The sequence below is a fragment of the Theropithecus gelada genome, chromosome 1 (genome assembly GCF_003255815.1).
Source record: "Theropithecus gelada isolate Dixy chromosome 1, Tgel_1.0, whole genome shotgun sequence".
Taxonomy (NCBI): domain Eukaryota; kingdom Metazoa; phylum Chordata; class Mammalia; order Primates; family Cercopithecidae; genus Theropithecus; species Theropithecus gelada.
Window position 1 is genome coordinate 109423166 of NC_037668.1, and position 23422 is coordinate 109446587.

The window sequence follows — 23422 nt, forward strand, 5'->3', positions numbered from 1 at the left end:
GTGTATATATATATGTATGCCCATATATATATACACACACACATATATATACACACACACACACACACTAAGTAGCAAGATTGCTGCATCATGTGGTAGCTCTATTTTTAATTTGGAGGGTTTTAAAGACCCTCCATACTGTTTTTCATAGCGACTGCACCATTTTGCACTCCTACCAGCAGTTTGCAAGGGTTTCAATTTCTCCAGAGTCTCACCAACACTTTGTCTTTTGTTATTTTTGTAATAAGAAGCCTAAGAGGTGTGAGGTGATATCTCACTGTGGTTTTAATTTGCATTTCCCTGCTGATTAGTGATGCTGAATATCTTCATATACCTGTTGCCAATTTGTATTTCTTAGGTCGCTTTTTCACTCTGTTAATTACTTTCTTTTCTACACAGATGCTTTTTAGTTTGATGTCCTCCCACTTGTCTATTTTTATTTTTGTCACATAAATTTGTTATATTAATTATTTATATTAATTATATAACACTATATATATAGTATTTGATGTGATTGTGTTGGTATCTCCAGAATATTATTTTGTGTCCATTATCCAACATACCACATAACTAAAGTAGATATTTGTTTCATTTTATCTTTTATAAAGTCAAAATTTGCAACAACTGCTTGACCTCAGCCAACTTAAGAAAATCTTACAAATTGATGAATTTTTCAAAGTTAAAAAAAAATGCATAATTTTACCTTAAAGGGATGGTTATCCCTAAAACCTGTCTTTGACAGGTTATATTACAATCTCTTAAAACTTTCTTTAAAATTTCTGATTCCCTAGGCCTGAGTTCAGACATAAAGTATCAGAATCTTGGGCAGCATGCCTTGCAGAATTTGTGTATATTTACTGTTTCCCCATTGACTGGATATGCTCCTAGGAGTTTGAAGGGCCACCCCTTTTACTTTATTAACAAAGAGTAAAATGGTCAGAAACAAGACTAGAAACTTTTGATCTCCTGGGTCCTACCAAATTCCCTCTGAATACTGTTTCTAACTAGGCAAAAGGCATGCAAGGGCACAGACTATAAGAAATATTGCAGTGGACTGTCTTCCTTGCAAAATTGCTGGAGTTTTCCCTCTTTCAGTATCATCTATCTTGCACGTCTCTGTTAAGTGTACATTTTATATTAGTTTAAAGGAAAGAGCAGTACTTATGCAGATGTATGACAGCATATGGTCAGGATTTAGATGAGTGAATACTTGCACCTGGAAATCAAATATTAGTACAGGCAGAACCCTCTGCTTGCCCAGGGCAGCATCCAATGAACAGGGTAAGGGAAAGAGCTGCCAGATCACACGTAATCCAGATGTCTTTTCCATCTCTTCCTTCCCCATGCAACCTTCCATTGTTTTCTCTGTCCTTTGGCGATATTTCTAAGTTTTTAAAGGAGAAATGAAGCCCAGAAAATATAACTAAATATGTTTTCAAAGCAGAACAAACATATTACCCACTGAGCAGTAAAAGCTTTTTTTTTTTTCCTTTTTTTTTTTTTTTTTTTGGTTTTAGCCTTTTAAGAGGTTTTATTTTCATTATCTTTTTTCAAGAACATATCAGATGTTTGTAGTAATCCTTGGTCAAAGATTTAGAAGAATGTCTTTTTTAGCTTAATTTTCCTATTGACTAGGGCAATTTTTGAGCAAGTGCTATCTCAGATATCACAGAGTGTCAGTAATGCCCAGTTGCCTGCACTGATTCGTTTACATAGTGTTAACGGTCCCTTTATTGCATTTTAATCTCAAATTGAGCTTGTTGCTTGGGGTAGGTAGTTCACTAGCAAAGGATCTTGTTTTATCTTTTCAAAACACTTTTCCCCCCTTAGGCATGTCATGCAAGCCCTTTGTACTTTAATATCTATATATACTTCAGAGAGATATAAAGAGGATACAATGTTGTAAATATGTTGATACTTTCTGATCACTCTGAAGCAGTAATTCATCATTCAAAATCTCCTACATAAAGATAGCTTTGTAAAACAGACCAAAAAGCAGAGTGGGGTGTGGGAAGGCAGGGAAAACTGTCCAGGAATGAAGACATGAATGAAACAAATTTAAAACCTGCCAGTATGCAAGAATTCTTCTAAACAGAAAAGAATAGCTGATAGTCTTACAAAGATGGAAGAAAACAAGAAAGGGGGGTGGAAAAAGAGAGAGGAAGGAAAGGAAAGAGGGAGAGAGTAAGAGGTGTAGCCAGCTGGGCTTCTGGTCAGGGTGGGGACTTGAAAAACTTTTGTGTCTAGCTAGAGGATTGTAAATGCACCAGTCAGCACTCTGTGTCTCGCTGGAGGATTATAAATGCACCAATCAGCATTCTGTAAAAATGGACCAATTACCACTCTGTAAAATGGACCAATCAGCACTCTGTAAAATGGATCACTCGGCAGGACATGAGCTGGGGCAAATAAGGGAATAAGAGCTAGCCACCCGAGCCAACAGCGACAATCCACTGGGGTGCCCTTCCATGTTGTGCAAGGTTTGTTCTTTGTTCTTCCTAATAAATCTTGCTACTGCTCACATTTTGGGTCTGTGCCACCTGTGAGAGCTGTAGGCCGGGCGCCCGCGGCTCACGTCTGTATCCCAGCACTTTGGGAGGTGGAGGCGGGTGGATCACGAGGTCAGGAGATGGAGACCATCCTGGCTAATATGGTGAAACCCCGTCTCTACTAAAAAAAAATACAAAAAATTAGCCGGGTGCGATGGCCAGGACCTGTAGTCCCAGCTACTCGGGAGGCTGAGGCAGGAGAATGGCCTGAACCCAGGGGCGGAGCTTGTAGTGAGCCGAGATCACACCACTGCACTCCAGCCTGGGCGACAGAGCAAGACTCCATCTCAAAAAAAAAAAAAAAAAGCTCTAGCACTCACCCTGAGGGTCTGTGGCTTCCTTCTTGAAGTCAGTGAGACCAAGAACCCACCAGGAGGAACAAATTCTGTACACATCAGGGAGGGAGGGAGGGAGACAAGCACACTTGATAAGAAATGGCAGATTCTGGTGATTAATTTTTTTTTCCTACATGACCTACAAACAATACAAGTGATGTAAAGTTACCAGGTAGTGTAGTCTAATTTTTACTCAGTTATTGTTACTTGGCCCTTGTTCTCATTAACATCTTGCTCCTGAGATTTTCCAAGTATTTTATTAACTGTTTGATATATGACTTTTTAACACTTTTTGATCATTCAAGACCTAAGAAAGCTATCCGTATTCTTTAAAGTGGGTCATTATATTTATTTTGTAGAAAATCATTTATCAGGAAAAGGGTAAAAAAATTAGGACTGAAAAATAAGTTGGCTAGGCAGTGGCTCATGCCTGTAATCCCAGCCCTTTGGGAGGCCAAGGTGAGTGGATTGCTTGAGCCCAGGGGTTTGAGACCACCCTGGGCAACTTGGCAAAACCCAATTTCTACAAAAAATACAAAAATTAGCTCTGAAGGGTGGTGCACACCTGTAATCTCAGGTACCCAGGAGGCTGAGGCAGGAGGATAGCTTGAGCCTAGGAGGTTGAGGTTTCTGTGAGTTGTGATTGCACCACTATATTCTGGCCTGGGCAATAGAGTGAGACCCTGTCTCCAAAAATCAAAACAAAACAAAACAAAACAAAAACTTGTGTAAACTTTGTAGGAAATGCAAATGGTCATTGTCTTCAAATGTGTATGTGTATGTAGTGGGGAGAGCTAGTGTCAGGCAGATGTGGGTTGGATTCCTTCCTCCTTTACTAGATGCTCCTCTGGTCTCTCTGAGGCTCAGATTCTTCCTCAGTGAAATAGACATAATTTTTGTGACATTTAAAGCAAGCAGAAGAGTGTAGACCCTCTTCTAGACTGAGCGGTACTCGGTCAGCTCTTGGTAAATATAAATTCTCCTTACTAAAATTATTTTCTTCGAAGTACTTCTGGTATTTGTTTTAGATGACTGTTCCCCAAATTGAGAACTTTTGTTCCAAAACTGTTCCAGAGACATCTTTTGAAAACACCAAGGCTGCAACTATTGTCGGATTTCAGAGTGAGAAGAGGTTTTCCTCTGGCCTCTTTCACTCCTCAGTGGACTTTAAGGATGTTGGGAACAATTTGGCCTTGTTTTATGTGTCGTGGATTCTCTTTTTGTGAGATAGTTACCTAAATTAGTAAAACATATAGACAGCAAATGAACCAGACTCGCAATAACCCCCTGAGCAATTGGCTGTCAACTACTCACTTCGCAAGGTCGTGTTCAAGGCTGGGTCAGGAGATTGATGTGTATAAAGACAGTTTAAATTCTTTGCAGAAAAGTGTCCTTGGTGTCATTATTTATTGCCAGTAAGAATGAAAATATCACCACCACTCTCATTAAAAGAAAATTGTTTTAAAGCCTACTTTAAACTTGTTTCTCAGGTTTATCTAGATAATATGGAAGGAAAAAAGTTTCTTTCCCACTTCCTCTCCTTTTCCCTTTTTTTGAAAAACACAAGCAAACAAAAACAAACCCCACTAGTGCTCCTATATCCAAAGGAAATGAATTGCATACATATACATCATCATATTAGTAGTCTGCCCCAGCAGGAAATCTTGAAATGATTGATATTTAAAGTGTTACCGTCTCAAGTGGAAGCTCCCGTCAAATACAAATGTACAACAGTTGCATTTTTTCCTTCTCTTTCTTTTCTGTAAACATGTAATACAGCCCCAAAGAAATCATGCTGGCCAGCTTCCTTTCTCTCTCTTTACTGCCTGCCTTTTCCTCTCCCTATCTCTCCTCATTACCCAGCCCCAATTTGTACACACACTCCGTCTCTCCAACCCCCACCCGTCTCTAGTAGTGTGAAAATAGAAAAGCATCTGAGTATCTGGGCAGCCTATCAGTTTGCTTAGGTTCATTTTAGCTAATCCAGACATCCCACACAGCAGGGGGAAAACTGCTGTATCTAGTGAAACAAGAGCATGAATAATTAAAACTCTGTTATTAATGAACTTCCAGTCGTTATGTAAATGAAACTGATTTCAAGTCTAATTTGTCAGCCTGAATTCTTTCTCTGTTCTTCCTTTGTCTAGGACAAGAACTCATCATAATGGACTTGATAATAAAACACTGGTAGACATGTTGTGTGCACTGCCCATCCGAGTTAGGGCTTTTAGCGTGGTTAATTGATACAGTTACTCCAGAACAAGTCTATAAGGCATTTTGTATGGCTCTAAGTTTTAAAAGCCGCTCTTTTTCCTTTTGACAGCACTGCCTATTCTTTGCGCATACCTCATTATCATTTACCTTTACATGAGGGGTGGGCATATAATTACTGCCTAGTAAATAGTTTCTTTTGCAATATCCATGATATTCAAAGACAGCGGAGTTCAAAAAGGTCCAGGGGAGGAGAAGGCTGTAGTCTTCAGAGAATGACAAATAGCCACCAGGGAGGAAAAAAAAAAAAAGAAAAGAAAAAGGAATACTTGACAAAGCGCAAGACCACTAAGAACCAGTCACCCACTGTTCCACCATCAAGTGTCACTCAAGCTGTTGGTGACATTGTCCAAGTGATACTGTGTTGTCGGTGGTCACATATTTCAGCTACATTGTTTGGATCTACTGTATTGTTTGTGAAATCATTCACTATTAAGATGACAACTTCAAATATCACAATTTGATTTCCTATAGTTGCAAATATTTTACACAACATAAAAGCAGTAATTCTTTCAATAGAAAGCTATTCAGCGGTGTCAAGTCATTGACAATTTGCTGAGTTCTGATCTTTTTACATTTGGATTTTGAGAATGCTTGTATTATTTTTAGGGAGTTGTATAAATTAGATATCAGAAATTAATTACTATTTTGAATATGTGACACATGATTTTGTCACTATAATACATAAATAAGTAAAAGAAACTTGGATTTTGGATCTGTTTGCTACATTAAATATTTAATTTCGTTCCATGTTTAGAAGGGGAAAAATGTTCTCCATTCAGAAAAATTTTGTTTCTAAGCTGTAAGTGTTAAGAATATCATTCTTGCTAATCTAGTAGATTTTTCATTATTGAAATCATAGTACAAAGTAGTATATTAAAAATGAAAAATGTTCTAGATCCCGCGAATGTTGGTACACTAACTCCTAGTGAGTTTTACATCCTTATAATGGTATTTATAGTGCCTTTGTATCACTGAACTTAGAGAAATGTTGTCTCACTGTTTAGCTCTGCTATCTTTTGTTATTTTGCACCATTGCTTTGTTTATAGTACCAAAGAATAAAAGATATACTAATCACTTGTCCAAACAAAGAAAAATGAAAATCTCAGCATCTGCCTGAAAGATAATCATCAATCCTGCAAAGATCCATCATTATAGTTTGTTGTACACACATCTTTGGTCACCTGAAATGTGCCAGACACTGGGCTAAGCAAGGAAAATGAAAATTTAAAACAGAGTAATTATTTCAAAAAGTGAGGAAAGATCAATTAACCAATATTTACAATATAATATGAAAGGTACTATAAATGAGAAAGATATAGTGTACCACATGTGTACATGTGTAATGTGTCAGAGAAGTATTGTAAAGTAATCTGCAAGAAGCCAGAAGATAGAATGCTTCAGAGAAGACCATTGTGTCTGCTTTGTCTGATGGCTAAATATTACATGGCATAAGTCCACTGTCAGTGTTGTCAGGTATAAGGGTCTGGTTTTAATTTGATTCCGATTCCTTTTCTCCCAGATGCATTATGTGGCAATTCATGCCTCAATTTCCCAGCCAGCAAAAGGTATACAGTTATTCAAAAACATGTCTGATTTTCATGATATCAAAGTATAGGCTGAAGGTACAGGTTAAATAAATTTGGTTTCATGCAGTTTTACAGGACTTTGACTAGACTATGGCATTACTGCAGGGACAGCACAATTTGAGGTCTCGTTATGCTCAGCTTGACCCTGTTCAAGTGACTGCCCTGCACATATCCGTCAGGTTTGCATTGAAGAGGTTTCATCTTTATTGTGCCTATGCCAGACCTTGTTATAACTACTTCTCGGTCTCACATTTTGATTAAACCTGGAGTTTCCCTGACTCAATCTAAACCTAGCAACTACCTACATTAAAAGACAAAAGCAATACAGTGATAAGTACAAGCCATGTAATGACACATAACATCTCACACACACACACAAACACACATACACACTATGTCTTTTTGTTTTCAATTGATAATATGGCTCATGGGGCTAGCAAGTCTGTTCATTTTAATTCCTAGCCAACTCCAGAAGTCATAAAAATGTGTAATCTGAAATTAAAGTCAATTAAACCACATTGTTTCTTTGGAAAGTTAAAAGGAAAATACACATAAGTAATAGAAATCAATTATTGTATATTCCCAGGCCTGTTCTTATAAACTGAAGAGGTAATCAATCACTCTAGAGATTTCTACAAGGTAATTACTGTTTATTCTTTAATGATAGTGCCGTCTTCCTTTCTTCCTTCACACCAGCCCTTTGCAGCTGCCACCTCTAAGAAAGCAAATAAGCTACAGTTAAAAAAAAAAAAAAAAGAAAGAAACACGACTGGAAGAAAGTTAGTGTCCTGCGTAATGTGGGCAATAAGGCTGCTGAACTTCATCCCCTTCTGTGACCTGAGGCTACAATACTTTATGGCCCATGCTGTATATACACATCCTAACTGCTTTTCAGTAATAAATGCAGCCATGGCTTTGAGAAGGGGCACTGCTGCATAGGGAGAATTAATGAGAAATATCTTTCTTGTGGATGTTTAGTCATTTACAGGAATGAGGTACAAAAATAATAAGCAGCTAAAAAAGAACATGGACCAATTAAGAATTTAAAACAACTAGCATCCAACTAAATCTCGTCCCCCTCTTTAAAAAGACGGGGAGGAAAATAAAGAGTAAAAATAAATGCTACTGCTATTATCGAAAGCCAAACGCACTAACCAAGAGCTTCAGTCAGAGCCTAGCTAATGAATATAAGTTACCTTAGCCGGTTTTAGCTGACTTTGAAATTAAAGTCTCAAACCCTTGCATGCAGGGAGAGCTGGACTTGAGCAAAATGGACTTAATAAACTCCATTGTGCAGTTAGATCCCTAGTGAGATTTCCTGCCCATCCATGACCAATCGGTATTATTTTTTCAGTGACTGGTACTTTTGTGAGCAAGATTGGGGTTTCTGGGAGTGATTAGCACTTTTCACCCTTGATTGACAGGTTCAAACAGAAATGAGACAATAGGAAGAGTCATTAGGAATTCAAATGTAAGGTTGGTGTTTGCAGGCTTTGAGATTGATTTTAATAGAAAGGAACAATATATGTAAGAAAAGGAATTAACGTTAAAAATGTTAACTTATGAAGTATAAATTAATCTTTTCAAACTCAAAAAAATCAGAATTGAAATTAGTCAAAAATAATATGGATAGGAACAGCAAAATGTTAAATGTTTTTTTCTAAATACTTTGTAGACAATGGATATATTCAGTTCTTTGACTTAGCTATTTAAGATTTGAAGATTTAAAATTTTAGGGAAATTCTTAGTAGTAAAAGTTTAGATTTGGTTTTCTCGAAGATTGAAAATCCTATAGAAACAAATAAGTATTGTTTTTCTAGGGAAAATAAAATATGATGAAGTTCTCCATTATATCTAGGGAAGATACCGCAGGGAAATAATTATGGAGAATGATTCTAGCATTGACCAGTAATTGATAATTGGCCACAAATAATTAGGGTAGTATCTTCACTGGTATAAATTATGCTAATAGCTCAGCCTTGTCCCTAGGTGCTGATATTGGTTTCTTATAAGTAATTTTGTTTTAAATTCACATTATAAATGTAGCATACTATACTTGAAACTTTAATCTTGTTTGGCCTCAAAGCAAAGGCAGATAATTCAGAATTAAACAAGCCTAATCAAAGAAGAAAAATAAGATGTACCCCAGCATTTGTCAGAATTTTGAAATACAAGTTGATTTCTTATGGAAAAGAAGTTTTCTGTGACAACCATGAATACAAACCATGTTTTTATTTTATTTTATTTATTTTATTTTTTTTGAGATGGAGTCTCTCTGTCGCCCAGGCTGGAGTGCAGTGGCGGGCTCTTGGCTCACTGCAAGCTCCACCTCCCGGGTTCACACCATTCATTCTTCTGCCTCAGCCTCCCGAGTAGCTGGGACTACAGGCGCCCACCACCATGCCTGGCTATTTTTTTTTTTTTTGTATTTTTAGTAGAGATGGGGTTTCATCGAGTTAGCCAGGATTCTCTCCATCTCCTGACCTCGTGATTCACCTGCTTTGGCCTCCCAAAGTGCTGGAATTACAGGCATGATCCTCCGCACCTGGCCCAGACCATGATTTTAAAAAGCAAAACTAAAGCAGAGCAAAATGTATTATTTGAAGTCACCTTGGAAATTCGAATGGAAGCATTTCTGATACCTCATAAGTTGTTAATGTTTAAAGGATGATAGCATAAATCCAATACCCTGTGCATGAAATAATCACTGCATCAGATTTTTATGCATATCCTGTGTGTAGCTCAGCATTCAAGCTGGATTTCTGAATATGTTGTGACTAATTTATGCCAACTTTTCATCAACCTAGCATTTTTCATTTTTCAATTGACATACAAAGTTCTGTAATCTGTGTGCTCAGTATGTTAATATACTGAGATGGTAAGAGAAAATCCAGTGCATCACAATCACAAAAGTAAACTGTGAGAGAGCCTCAGTGGAAGGAAAGGATGAAGAAAACAGTACAATCCAGTGAGGGGCTAGTGTTAGGTTTGATGTGGATTATTAATAAAGCACACTTCCCACATCATGAGATGATTTCTGTCCTTTTTTGACCAATCCGCCTAGCACCTGTTCTTCACTTTCCCTCCAAAAATTTAAAGCATGCTCAATCGGTGGTTCTCACACTTTCCTGCAATTGGAATCACCTGAGATTCTTTTAGAAATTCTAAGACTTGGCTTCCACCGCACACATTCTGATTTCTTAGTGTTTATCAGCAGTCCAGGAGATTTTGATGTGCAGCAAAATTTGAGAACCATTTCTGCAAATGCTTTCTGCCTCCGTTTTCTCTAATTTGGTCTGAAAAGGCACCAATGTCCTCTCCTATACATGGTTAAAAATGCTTCTCCATCTTGCGGTTGATTTCAGGGACACAGCTGCTTGAATTGTTGTCTTTTCTGAGAAGCGTCACATCAACATACCCAGTGCTTCTGTTAAATGTTAAAGTCGCTCACAGCCTCTCATCCACTCTCAACTTCTTTCTCATTTTCCCTTTTATACTCTTTCATCCCCTAAATTACTACAGATCAACTGTTATCCCTCTGAGTTTTCAGCTGTTATTCAATTTCCTATCTTTAGCTATCATTGGTGTCTTATCCACCAGTTGAAGCGTGAAAAAGTTTCCTTTTCAACATTACCTATTTCTTTCCCTTTATCTAAAAAAAAAAAAAAAAAAAAGCCACAAGCAGGCTCTATTCCTTTCTTCAATCTTCAGCCAAGAGCTAAGTTAAGACCCTTAGTGATTTTTTATCTCATTATAGTGGACTTCTGTTTGAGACTCTAGTTTTCTGTCTGTCTTCTCCCAATAGGCTCATCACTTCCCTGTACAAAATGCTACTGTCAGACTTCTTGTCATTTCCCTTGCTCATTATGAACACCTCATCAGTGTGCTTCTTAAACACATCCTATGCAATTCGGCTCCTTATTTTCTTTTCATAGGCTCCTTCTGTCCCAAGCTGACCCTAGAATTATGGGTCTGGATAGGAGTGAGCCTGTGGACTGATAGCCATGCTTAATAAATGTTTCTGCACCAAAGAGCTTCTGCAGAGGGTGGTTCTGCAACATGGATGACCAAGAGCCTCTCTACAGTTCCTGGAATTGCTTTAGGCCTTAGAAACACATGTGTTCCTTAAGTCATGTTCTTCTTCCTTTCCACAACCTGTTTTATTCTAATGCACACATCTGATACTGCACCAGGATCATTCAAAGAGCCAGGAGGGAAGATCTAGGACTGATAGTTATATACATCTATAACTGTTCTGTTTTTCTTTTGATCAAGTTATGCAAATTATGTACTTATTTGAACAATTATAAAAAGAACGGCTGCTGCCCTTTGGCCTTCCACATCAAGGGCCTGTTTCCTGCAGCAACCGAACTCTGTAAAATCCATCATTACCCCTGCTTCTGTCCCCTGGTGTTCCTGCTCACCATTTCCCTTCCCAACAGATTCTACCCCCAACTGCTCCCTGCTCCCAGCTGGTCCTCTTACCTTTCTTGTTTGCTGGCCCTTTTTCAAGATCTACATTCTCATTTGCCAGGTCACCACCTTGAATTTTCTCAACTTCCTCTTGTAAATTTACTTCTTGCCATGGCACTTTCCTATGACAGCTTTTCAAATAAATCTTCTTTCAGAGGCAAAGAAACACACACAAAAACATTTTTTAAAGTCAAAGAAACATATACCAGTGAGAGAACCCTATCTTCTTTGTGGGTGGGTTGTATTTCTGAACTATTGAACACACATATATGTCACATGATGATGGATGTCAAGTCCTGGATGTAGAAACAAGTTCAAATTAATGTGCAGCAGGAATAATTGCTCAAAGATCAAAAAGCAAATTTCAGTTGTCACATAGTGAGCTTAAAATGTCACAAAGTGAGTTGAAAGGATTAATACAATTATTTTTAATTTATTAATTTCAAATAAAGTCATTAATGCACAAAGGTAGAAAGAAGCTTGGTTTCCCTGAGTTTGGACTTCAGGTTTGGTCAGATCAGTTTCAAATCCTCACTGCAGTTTTGCTAGTTGTGTAACCCTCACAAATAATTTAACCTCTCATAGTCTGTTTCCTCACGAGTAACAGCAGGGTGTAAATATTTTATTTCAAGGATATTTTTGAGGTCTAAATGGGATATTTTTGAGTCTAAATGTGCTGTTAAGAACATTGCAGGATTGGGACATAGGTAGAACTCAGTAAACAGTGGTTGACATTATTATTTGCATGCCTTAGTAAATCTACCACCAAATATCTGGGTATATTTTATACACTTCTTGAGCAGCTCTGATATTATTCTTTCTTCAGACCACCACAGATCCATCCATGGCTTTTAACATGTCAGTACAAAGACATTTATATTTTCTTATCAATACCTTAGCATTATTTAGTATTATGTATACTTTGTCCAATTTTCATTCAGGAGATTTTTTAAATGGAAAACATATTAAGCTACTCCACATACTTTCAATATAGTATATCTGTTATCAGCCTCTGTAGCCACTAGATGTCAATACAATGTTTATCTGGAAGGTTTAATAAGGACTCATTAGTATCCTATTTAATGATTAAATAATGTACCCCCTTTGAAAGGCATTTTAATATTGAAGGGTTTCTGAGAATTTCACGGTAATATTTACGGAATTTACTCCACTAACAGCTGAAATGCTTCACCTCATCCAGGTTTTAACAGTTGTTGAATAGAAACAGTTTTAAGCCTGAATCAAATTAAAATTGTGAAGAAAAATGCATATAGGTAGACTATAATTGCCCTGATTGACTTTCTGCAGGTACTTAACTTGTGGAAACAGCAATGAAATCTTTATTATTCAAAACTGGATAAGATCTAAATTTTATATTTCATTTTAAAGATGGTATCTTACCTTCTCATAGTTATGACAGTAATTCAGAGAGAAGAAATATAATCTAGGATGTTTCTAAAATCATTTTCTTCAGTGTATTGGCTATTTAATTAGTGATTCGATTAAAGATAATTTAAAATGTTACCAAAAATCAGCTTTAGGAAGCTTGGGTATTTACTCTTCAATCTCCAACCCTCAAATGACAAGAAATAACTTTTTCCTGAACATACCAAGTAACTTCATTATTTTTTGAAGCACCATACCAGTACAGAGAAGTGTAATTTAAATATTTCCTTTGAAATTAGGGGGTCATAACTTACTTGAAAAAAAGGGAGAAATTGACCTCAAAAACAAACAAATAAAAAGAAAATAAAGAAAAAATATTATCTTTATCCAGGGATGTTACTTTACTAGATGAATTTTTTTTCCCAATTCCAACTTTATGTGTTTTTTCTCTAGATATTTATCATTGAACCTATCTGTTTATTTCAGCCAAATAAAGAATAAAAGAACTTGGAAAATCCACTAGCCTAAAAGAAATCTTGCATTTAGGCCACATGCCATGGCTCATGCCTGTAATCCCAGCACTTTTCAAGGCCAAGGCAGGCAGATTGCCTGAGCTCAAGAGTTCGAGACCAGCCTGGGCAACACAGTGAAACCCCGTTTCTACTAAAATACAAAACATTAGCTGGGGGTGGCGGCACGCACTTGGAATCCCAGCTACTCAGGAGTCTGAGGCAGGAGAATCGCTTGAACTAGGGAGGTGGGGGGAGGTTGCAGTGAGCCGAGATCACACCACTTGCACTCCAGCCTGGGTGACAGAGCAAGACTCTGAAAAAAAGGAAAGGAAAGGGAAAGGGAAAGCGAAAGGGAAAGGAATCTCGTGTTTAATCTTGAGTCTGTATATCTCTTGTTACATGCTCTAGTAAAATCCTATATTTCCAAACTCTTCCCTAAACAAAATGGCACCATAATGAAAATTTAGGATGAGAAATAAAATTTTAGGACAGCTTTAAGAAGATTCTTTTTCTCTTTGCTTGCCTTTCCACATTCATAGTGCAAGTTGGCAACATTTTACATAAGATTATAATTTAACATAGTGAATATTTTAGGAAGGAAGGGAATAAAATAGAGGAGGGAAGGAGGAAGGAAACTGAGAGCAAGAGGGTCTATTTGAGAACCCACTCATTTATTTCCCAACCACTTTATGGAAATTCTTTCCACAATTAGGACCCCAGTGCCTGCTATGTGAACTCGATGGATCAATGTAAGCAAATTAGAGATGGAGGGAGGAGAGAGAGAAAGAGAGCAGAAGGAGGATGAGGAGGAGGAGGTGATGATGGAGAGTGGGTGGGAGTGACAGAGGGGATGGTGTGATCGGCAAGAAAGGTTTGTGAAGGCTCAAGATGTTAAATTGACTTTTGCGATTGTCTCACAGTCTTGGCAGAGGTCGTGAGTAAGAATAAAAAGTAACTGTTATCCCACTTTCAAGGGAAAATTTATCCCTGCACTGTTCTGTATGGTAGGCCTTTGGCACAAGAGTCTACTGAGCACTTGAGATGTGGCTAGTGGAACTGAGATGCTCTGGAAGTTACATATACATTGGATTTCAATAATGTAGTGTGAAAAAAATGTGAAATATCTCATTAATACTTGTTGCATGTTGAAATAATAAAATTGTAGATTAATCCAGTTATTAAACATATTATTAAAATTAATTTCACCTGTTTCTTTGGACATTTTTAATGTGGCTACCACAAAATTCAAAATAATGTATGTGGCTTGCATTATATTTCCACTGAACACCATTCAGAAGGGGTTTGCTAATAGATAGCAAAATGGTGCTTTAACCCTTACCCCATCACCCATCTCCAGGTTAATATTGTGAGACTAGCTGGAGACTCAAGAATGCTTTGTAAAAGAAAAATGTAGGCCTCTCAAGGGTAGCACTGCAGCATCTTATTTCCACTGGGCAAGGGATGTGAGGTTTTTTTTTCCCCACTTCAAGATGAACTTCAAAAGAGAATCATTTGTTTAGATGTAGATGCAGAGCTGAAGAGGAAACTGACACCTCATGCCACATGGATGTCCGCGTGGTTGCAAACACTCTTGGGAGGTTCTTTTACTTGGTATGTGGAGTTGAGCGTCCACAGAACTCTTAGAATAACTTGGCCTAGGCCTCTTGCAGTTGGAAAGACTCAGAAGCAGACGTTAATAAGGAGAATAAGAGGAAGAGCAAGGAAATAGAAGGCAGAGAGCTCTTTCCCTCTCCCTATCACAGGTCTCCCAGTGTAGGCAAGCTTGAGCTGGAAAAGAGAAGGGAACTTTGGATTGGATATGAAATGAACATTTGAGTTTGGATAGAATAGGATTTTGTAATAGCTGAAATTGACACTGTTAATACATGAAAAATACTAGAAAACCTATGGAATATGCCTGAGTTTAGGGGCAGAAAAGAATCATTATGTTTATTGTCTGTCTCCCCCATTAGAATTTAAGCATCAGGAAGATAGGATTGTTGTGTATCTTTTGTGTTGTTTTGTTTCCACTTGCATACTGTAATGAGCCTTAAATGTACTTGGCCCGTAGTGGGTGTACAATAAAGATTGGTTAAATGGATGAATAGATTAATCTGACATGATATGATTGAAGGCAGTAGTTGGATGGGGAAAGGTGCTTCCTTGTGTGCCCGCTGAGTCTAGCATGTTCAATAACCTGGACACTTGTGTTCAGAAAAGCAATGTCATTCAGTGAGCATGAAGTAGCTGGTACATAAGGGGAGGGATTGCTGGTCAGTTCAGCAAATGCAGTCCATTTTAGAAATTATAGAGTAGAGTCAAATCACTGCATGATGCTATACTATCAAGAACTCTTTTAAATTTTCCTTGCCAATAGACTCATATTAAGGCTTGTGATGCTTAAAATATTTCCAGTGCTTTAGAGTTATTGAACCTTTTTCAGTCAGTAAGATCCTTATGAAATTTCTTCCATCATTCATGGCCAATTACCTTTGTTTTTTCAATTACTGGTCATTTTGTTTGAGATTGAGTTTTGAGTACAATGAATACTTTTCATCATTATTTTATATAGATTCAAGTAACAGTGAGAAAGATCATAACTCTGGTAAAGATTTATGCTGCCACCAGTATAGTTCCTAACCTTTTCTAAGACATTTTGGTAGGTGATATGTGACAACTGCACTAGGAACCCAGGGCCTAAAAGCAATCTGAGTCATCACAATTCGTTCCTCAGGCCCCCCAAATCTTTAGCCTTCTATTTCCTTGGCTTTCTAGAGCTCATTGACATCAATTGTTGCACCTCGAAATCAACAATAAGGATAAAACACAATGCTAAACATCTAGTTTTGTTTTTTTAAAGAAAAACTTGTATCTAAACACTTTTTGAAGATGACACTCATAGGTGTAAGTCATTACTGCCTTTCAAAATATAGGATGGTGGTGATTATTTTATCTGAGTATGTGAACTTAGCTAAAAAGATGGATGCATAATCAGCTTCTCCCCTGAGTACTGGTTCACCATCTCAGTTTTTATTACTATGGCTTATGTCTTGACAACTCTTCCTCGTTCTCTGCTGTCTGACATCTTTGCTCAAAGGCATCTACTAGCCTTTAGGCGACATAGATGAGCTCTTTCTCAAAAGATTTTTAAAGCATTTATGCAGATTTTAGAATAATTTGTGAAAAAGAATTAGGAATACCTATTTTACTATGTTAGCATTTGGCCAATTTTAGCCTAAGATGTTCCATCATTTGATGGGTGAGGGAAAAAGAATGCTAAAACCTTTAATAATTTTGTAAATGAGTTCATCTTTCCTAAAGAGAACAACAATGATCTCTCTTACTAAAAGGATTATTTGAGGGGAGGAGATGGACAGAGAAGTACAACAGACAAGAAAAACTCTAAGGGATAAAGACTGGGACAAGTAGATCAAGATGATAGAAAAGACACAAAGAGTAGGGACGTCAAATTGCTGTCGACTCAAGTGTCAGCTTGGGTTAATAGTGCCCTTCCTGGAGGAGGATGTTCAGAAAAATTGTGAGGCTACTACAATGTGTGTAGGAAAACTGTCATGAGTAGTTAGTTATCTTTGCCATGGGTGCAAGAAGCAGGACTAGGGTGTAAGTGCTATGTATTTCCATTTCTGTTCCAGAAGGTAAAGTTCTCTGCTACAAGAAAACCAGTGAGTGTTCAGAGGAAGCAGCGCTTCCATAAGTGTCAGGGAATCCCAGCTATGTCAACATTGAGGAACCTACATCTGAATTTATATTTTCCACTGAAGAGAAAAGCCTTTACACTAGACACTTAAAATAAATATGTGGGTAGGAAAAAAAGACAAAGAAAGAAAGAGAAAGAACATGAGTGACAGAGAGAGAGAGAAAGAAAAAGAAAAAAAGGAAAGAAAGAGAAAGCAAAAAAGAATGAAAGAAGGAAGGAAGAAAGTACAATCTTTTAATTAGATCACATCCTTCAGGTCTCCACCATTATATCTTAAAATACTGAGAGAACTTGACAATATGATTGGTGAGGTACTCTAAGTAAAGCTGCAAAAATGTCTAAGTAAAGCAGCAAAATTGTGAGGAGTAGGAAATGTATCAGAAACTGGATATGAGCCAAATATTCTCCTAGTGCTCAAGGAGAAGAGAAAAAGATAGGTTGTATTTACCAAAGAAACAATGTCCCTTCTCCTTTCCAATGTGAACACCTCCACCTGTGCTCTTTCCTCTTATGCCCAGATCCTTCTTCTCTTCTCTTTCTAGAGGAATTTATTGAAACATTGTTGTGCCTGCTTACCTTCCATTTTCCTTCTCCCATTATCCTGTCAATTCTTTCAATGGATTCCATTCTCTTCCATAGAAATCTCACAAAGTTGCTATTTAAAGGATTGCAAAGTGTCAGCTTTCTAGTACATCATTAAACATGTCCCATTACACCTTCTTTCAGGTAACATTGTGCAAGTTAATCTGTGATATCCTGTGGTTTTTCTGCAGCCATTCTACCTTTTTCTCATTCTGGCTTCTCCTTCATTGACTATAGATATCCTCTCAGATTCTGTCCTCAGACTTAACATTCCATATGCTTGATCTTAGAAATTTTATCAACATCCATGGATTAAACTGTATTTTTAAATCACCCATATTTACCTGCCTAGTCCACGTACCTTAAATATTACTGGCTTTGCATTTTAGCTGTCCTGTGGAAATATCCTCGGATGTCCCACACATAGCTCATTTCAACTCGCCCAAATAAAACTTATCCTCTCTGTTCACAGAACTGCTTTTCCTTCTGTTCCTCAGATTGGCTGACCATTGCCACTGACCCACTCTGGAGCCAATACTATGTACCCACCATGCACTGTGCTATGGTTTACATGTGTCATATCACATAATTCACACACCAGCCCTCCAAGATGGATTATTATACCCATTTTACAGATGAGGAAATGGAGACAATAAGAGGTTAAGTAACTTGTCCAAAAGGCCACTAGGCTGATAAGTCATAAAGCCAGAATTACTCCTAACACCCGACTATCCTGACGGCCAATAACATTTTCATGCCAACCTGAAGGAAACATGTATAGATAAATAAGGAAATGTGGATTCATTGTGTTTCTACGGAAAACAGGGCTAGAGCAGTGAAGAGATATTATATGAATTTAGATTTCTGTCAGTTTATCAAAGAACTTCTTAAGAGAGACAGCAAAGAAACAAGTTTCCTGGCAAAGCAATGGCTTCCAACACAGGAGAGCTGCAAAATGATCTTTTGGATAATGAGAAAATTTAGACTACACAGACTCCTAAAGTTCACAATATGCCCTGGCACTGCTGCAGTTTGTAGGATAGCTCTCCAGTAGTTAGCTTATTAATCCTGTAAAGAACAAAACAGATGCATCCAGCCATTTAGTAAATATACTACATGTTAGATAATCAATATATTTTTGTATTAAACAGTCTAAAGTCATGAAAACTTCGGTGATGAAAAGCTAGAATTTTAAATAGGAAGAAAGTGTGTTTTCTATTTTAGTGATTCAGCTGCTTCAGGTTGTGCTGTGTTCTCTGTTTTGAAAAGCAGCTACCACAGCTGCTGCAAACATTTTTAAATGATCCATCACTACAATGTCATCCTGGCTGCAGCATCATCTTGTGTGGCTCAGGAAGGAAGAGGGGAGAGAAGTGTGAATGGAACAAATGGCACACTGTGTTCCAAAACTGAAGAGAGCATTTCTTGTATATCTGAGAGTAATTTTTTTGCATTGTTTGTTTTTGGGGGTTTTCTTTAAACATACACTTAATGTATTGTCTTTTTTAAAAAAAAAAAATACTGCTTTCAGAGAGAGTGTGCTCAACACTTTGCATCATGCGATAATTATTCCTTGGGGGAGTCGATAAATAGGAGCAAGGGGCAGGAGGAGTCATTATCTCCAACTAAAACTACAGTGGGAAAATCGGAAAGGTGAGGTACCAGATAAGAGATGCTGGAATTCACACTCTGTTCCTGTGGCCGGACAGGCTGGGCTATATGCCCAGGGCTCTAGATGATTCTGCAGAGGCCACTGGCAGGTGCCTACAATGAGACTCTGTTCATCCACTTTAATTAGCACCTCATCACTTTCAGCTTGGTGTCACCCAGCTGGCTACAGCTAAACGACACCTCCAGCTTGAACTGGGCTCCATTCCATTTTCTTGGAGCTTATCGAGACATGTGGTGCTTTCTTTAAGTGCAGCTGGTGCTGGCACTTTCATTGTAAATTTAAATCTCTGTTTGGAAAAAGGTGATAAGAACAGTTTGTTTCAAGTCCCTGGTGTTTAAGCCTTAAGCAATTCCCAGCAAATACATTCAAGGCTCCTTCTGGTTTGATCGGCTACAATTTGTAGTCATTTTATTAATAGTGGCAGTGTTCAGATTCTCCATCATGCTATTCACATTAAGGAAGTCGCTACACTGCACCACGATTTCTCTGTGGTTCAAAGTTTGTGCTGATTGCTTTTAGCATTTTTGGTGATGCTTGTTGATCAGCGTAAGTTATGAGAAAAATACTAGCATCTGCATGCATTAAGTTGAGTTTTTTTTTTCTTGTTTCAATGGAACAAAAAATGAGATGCTTACTAGATGCATTCTGTTTTACTGAAGTTCTTTCTCAATAACTCAGGGTGCTAATATCCAAGACTGCACAGTGAGCTACATGTGAAAGCTTAATGATCTTCTGTTTTTCCATACAGTTATTGCACCATCAGTATTTAACTCATTTATTTATAAAATTTCTTATTATATATTGTGTTTGAAAGTATTGTGTAAAAATAATGTCTATTAATGTGTTTTGTAACCAATTTGTATATCTCTTGGCTTTTGTCCCCGAGATTGGCAGACTTGATTAAAATATTTTTTCTTTTTAAAAAAATTTCTTCTTGTGGGCTGGGTGTGGTGTCTCATCCCTGTAATGCCAGCACTTTGGGAGGCCGAGGCGGGTGGATCATCTGAGGCAGGAGTTTGAGACCAACTTGGCTAGCATGGCGAAAGCCTGTCTCTACTAAAAATACAAAAAAAATTAGCTGGGCGTGGTGGGGGACACCCGTAATCCCAGCTGCTTGGGAGGTTGAGGCAGGAGAATCGCTTGAAACCAGGAGGCAGAGGTTGCAGTGAGCCGAGATCGCACCATTGCACTCCAGAGTACAACAGAGTGAGACTCCGTTTGAAAAAAAAAAAAAGAAGAAAGAAAGAAATTTCTTGTTAAATGCCTTTAGATACTCTCTAGGCATCAGATACCCACATTTTGGAGATAAGGAATGAAACAACTCAAATTAAAATTATTTCCTTTTTATATAGTATTCTCAGCAACCTTACAAGAGACAGGGAAAACAACCTCAACTGGATGACTATAGTACTAAAAAGAATGTTGATTACTGCATCCTTCTAATTACTTTCTCTTTCTCTCTTTCTGGAACTAACACATAACCCCAGTGGAGGAAACATTTCTCGTGTGATTTGACATCTGAGTGAATTTAACCAGGAGAGTCTTGTTTCTGAAGCTTAAATTTTGTGGAATTATTTCCTTATTGATAGTTTATGGGGTTTCCTAATTTAGATGTCTTCAATTGTTCTCTTAACTCCAAATCACACTTTTATTAGTAACATTTTAAGTCAAAATAATACCTTAAATTGCAACCAAAGTTTTATGGACATTATCTAATATAGTTTTCATGAAAATTCTGATTTTTATAGGTAAACAAACTTAATTTCAGACAAATTAAGTTATGGGCTGAGGTCACATAGCTGATGATAGAAGAGGCAGGTCTCAAGCCCAGTCTCTGTTATACAGCACAAGGCTAGAAACCAGCTAAATGGTTCTAGACTGACCTACCTTCAACCAGAATCTTCCTCCTAAGAAACAAGAAACAAGGGCAACTAGGAGGCTTTAGGCATTCGTTTCCAGCATTATTACCACTTTCCTTGACCTGGTAGATGAACTTTTCAGAGACTGGTTTTATCATTTATAATAGACAAAATCATACCAAACTCACATGACTATTACTACCAACTAGATAAGGTAAAAAGTCAAGTATTTAGCACAGTAAATGATAAGTTACCTTCATTTCTTTATACCAAAAATATAGATGCCTAGTCTAGCATTACCAGATGAAACTAAAATATTCTTAGTCAGTTAAGAACTATATGATGTTTATGTTGACAGTTTGTCCTGAAGCAGAGTAATATTTCACATTATAAGTTTTAATTTCAGAACATATAGCATAAGCCCACCCTTTCTCTGTATAAGAAAGATGGAAAATATTTTTTAAATTATATAAGATATAGCTGACCATACTGGGGAAAGGAAGTATACATTTTAAAAATTTACTGATTCATAGTCATCATAGACAAATATTTCTATTCATATGAGCTAGCATTCACTTATATAACTACTATGTGTTTTTAAAAAACTCATTAAAAACTCATTATATCCTAACAATGAGTTATCTGATGTCTAGTTTTCATTAAACCCATTTTCCAGATAAGGAAACTGAAGTGCAAAAAGTCGAGGTCATCTAGTACAGGAATTTACCCCACTCAGCTCCCACATTGAACTATATATGCTGTGTTAAAATAATTTAAATGTTACTTGTTATGACAATTTTATCAACTTAAATCTTACAGTTATGAAGAGATTCTCCTGAACTTCTGTATCCTTAAAGGATTAGATCATAAGTATATTTCAGCATTTTGTCATTTATTTGTTAAAATTAGTGGTTATCAATAAAACTACTCATTGGAGTTGAAAATAAATACAAATTAAAGAAATTTAATTTCAACATTAGATAACAATAAAAATTGTTGTTCAGTGTTTTTCCATGCTTTCCATCAGTGTCTAGTAACAATCCTTTTAAACATAATAAAAATAACCACAGATACTAGTAAATTGTTTGTGAAAGCAATTGAGGAGCTAATTGAGATTTCTAAACTAAGAAACCCCAAAAACTATCAATAAGGAGATAATTCCACAAAATTTAACTTTAGAAACAAGACTTTCCCGGTCACATTCACTCAGATGTAAAATCACTTGGGGAATGTTTCCTCCACTTGGGTTATGCATTGATTCCAGAAAGACAGAAAGAAATTAGAAGGATGCAACAATCCACATTCTGTTTAGGACTGTAGCCATCCATCTGAGGTTGTTTCCCCTGTCTCTTGTAAGGTTGCAGGGATGATATGTGGCCCTCAGCACAGAAGCTCCCGGAGAGGTGGGCAACTGCCTGGGGCAGAACCAGCTTCAGCTGTGAGCCTTCCCCTCCCTGATTTGGAGGAAGACCAAGAGTCGTGTTTTGTTAATCTGGGTAACCTGATTTTCATCTCATTTAACTAGTGGAAGTTAATTGAACTACCTGCTGAGATCTCTGGCACATAGCTAAATAAGGTGAAATGAGGTTACAGTGTTCCCTAACCCACTTTTGGCCCCATTTACTGTATAGGCTGGTTTTCAAAGAGGGTCAGAAAACACTTTGAAAATGGCAGATTACATCCTACTGCTTTGTAGCTACGCCTATGTCGATTCCTTGTCATCCTGCTCCTTAACTTCACTTCCCCTTAAATATGTAGCCCTTCCCTGTTTCTTTGCCTCCATCTCACACAGATCCACTTCTCATTTTTTCAAGTCAGTTACCAACATATCCTTAGACCCTTCCCACCCATATCTATGGGCTCTATTGATGTTTCCGACACATTGGGTCCACAGCTGCTCTCTATGGCTCTTTGTCTCCCAACAGATCTCACCAATCTCTCTTTTAATCTGAACAGACTATGTGTACCCAAGGTTGAAAGTTGCCTTGAAAAATAGAAATTCAACCCACCAACTGCTTAGACTCTTTTAAAACACCAGTTTGAGAATTTAGCACTGCTCTGATTGCATTCATTAATTATTTGGGCTTTAGTAAAAACAGATATTAGTTATTTCTGACATAGAGAACAAAACATAGTTTGTGGCAAAAAAAAAAAAAAAAAGAAGAAAGTTTGAATAAAGCACTGTATGTTTCTGCATTGTTTTCTCTTGCAAAAGTCCTAATGGAGGATTCATTTCAGTGACTCATTATGTCCTTAAAAATGTAATTTTTCTTTTGCTCTCCAAGTAATACATGTTTATTATAGAACAATTTTAAAAAATAAAAAAAAATCTTTGCTCTTGTCCTAAACCCACACATATAACTTATTATTTTAAAATAAGGCAAATAGCTACTGATACCTCATTTTGCCTGTGCAAATCTGAGTGTAAAGCCAAAATGCCTGAATTAGTGATATATACTAACTGCCATAAATTTC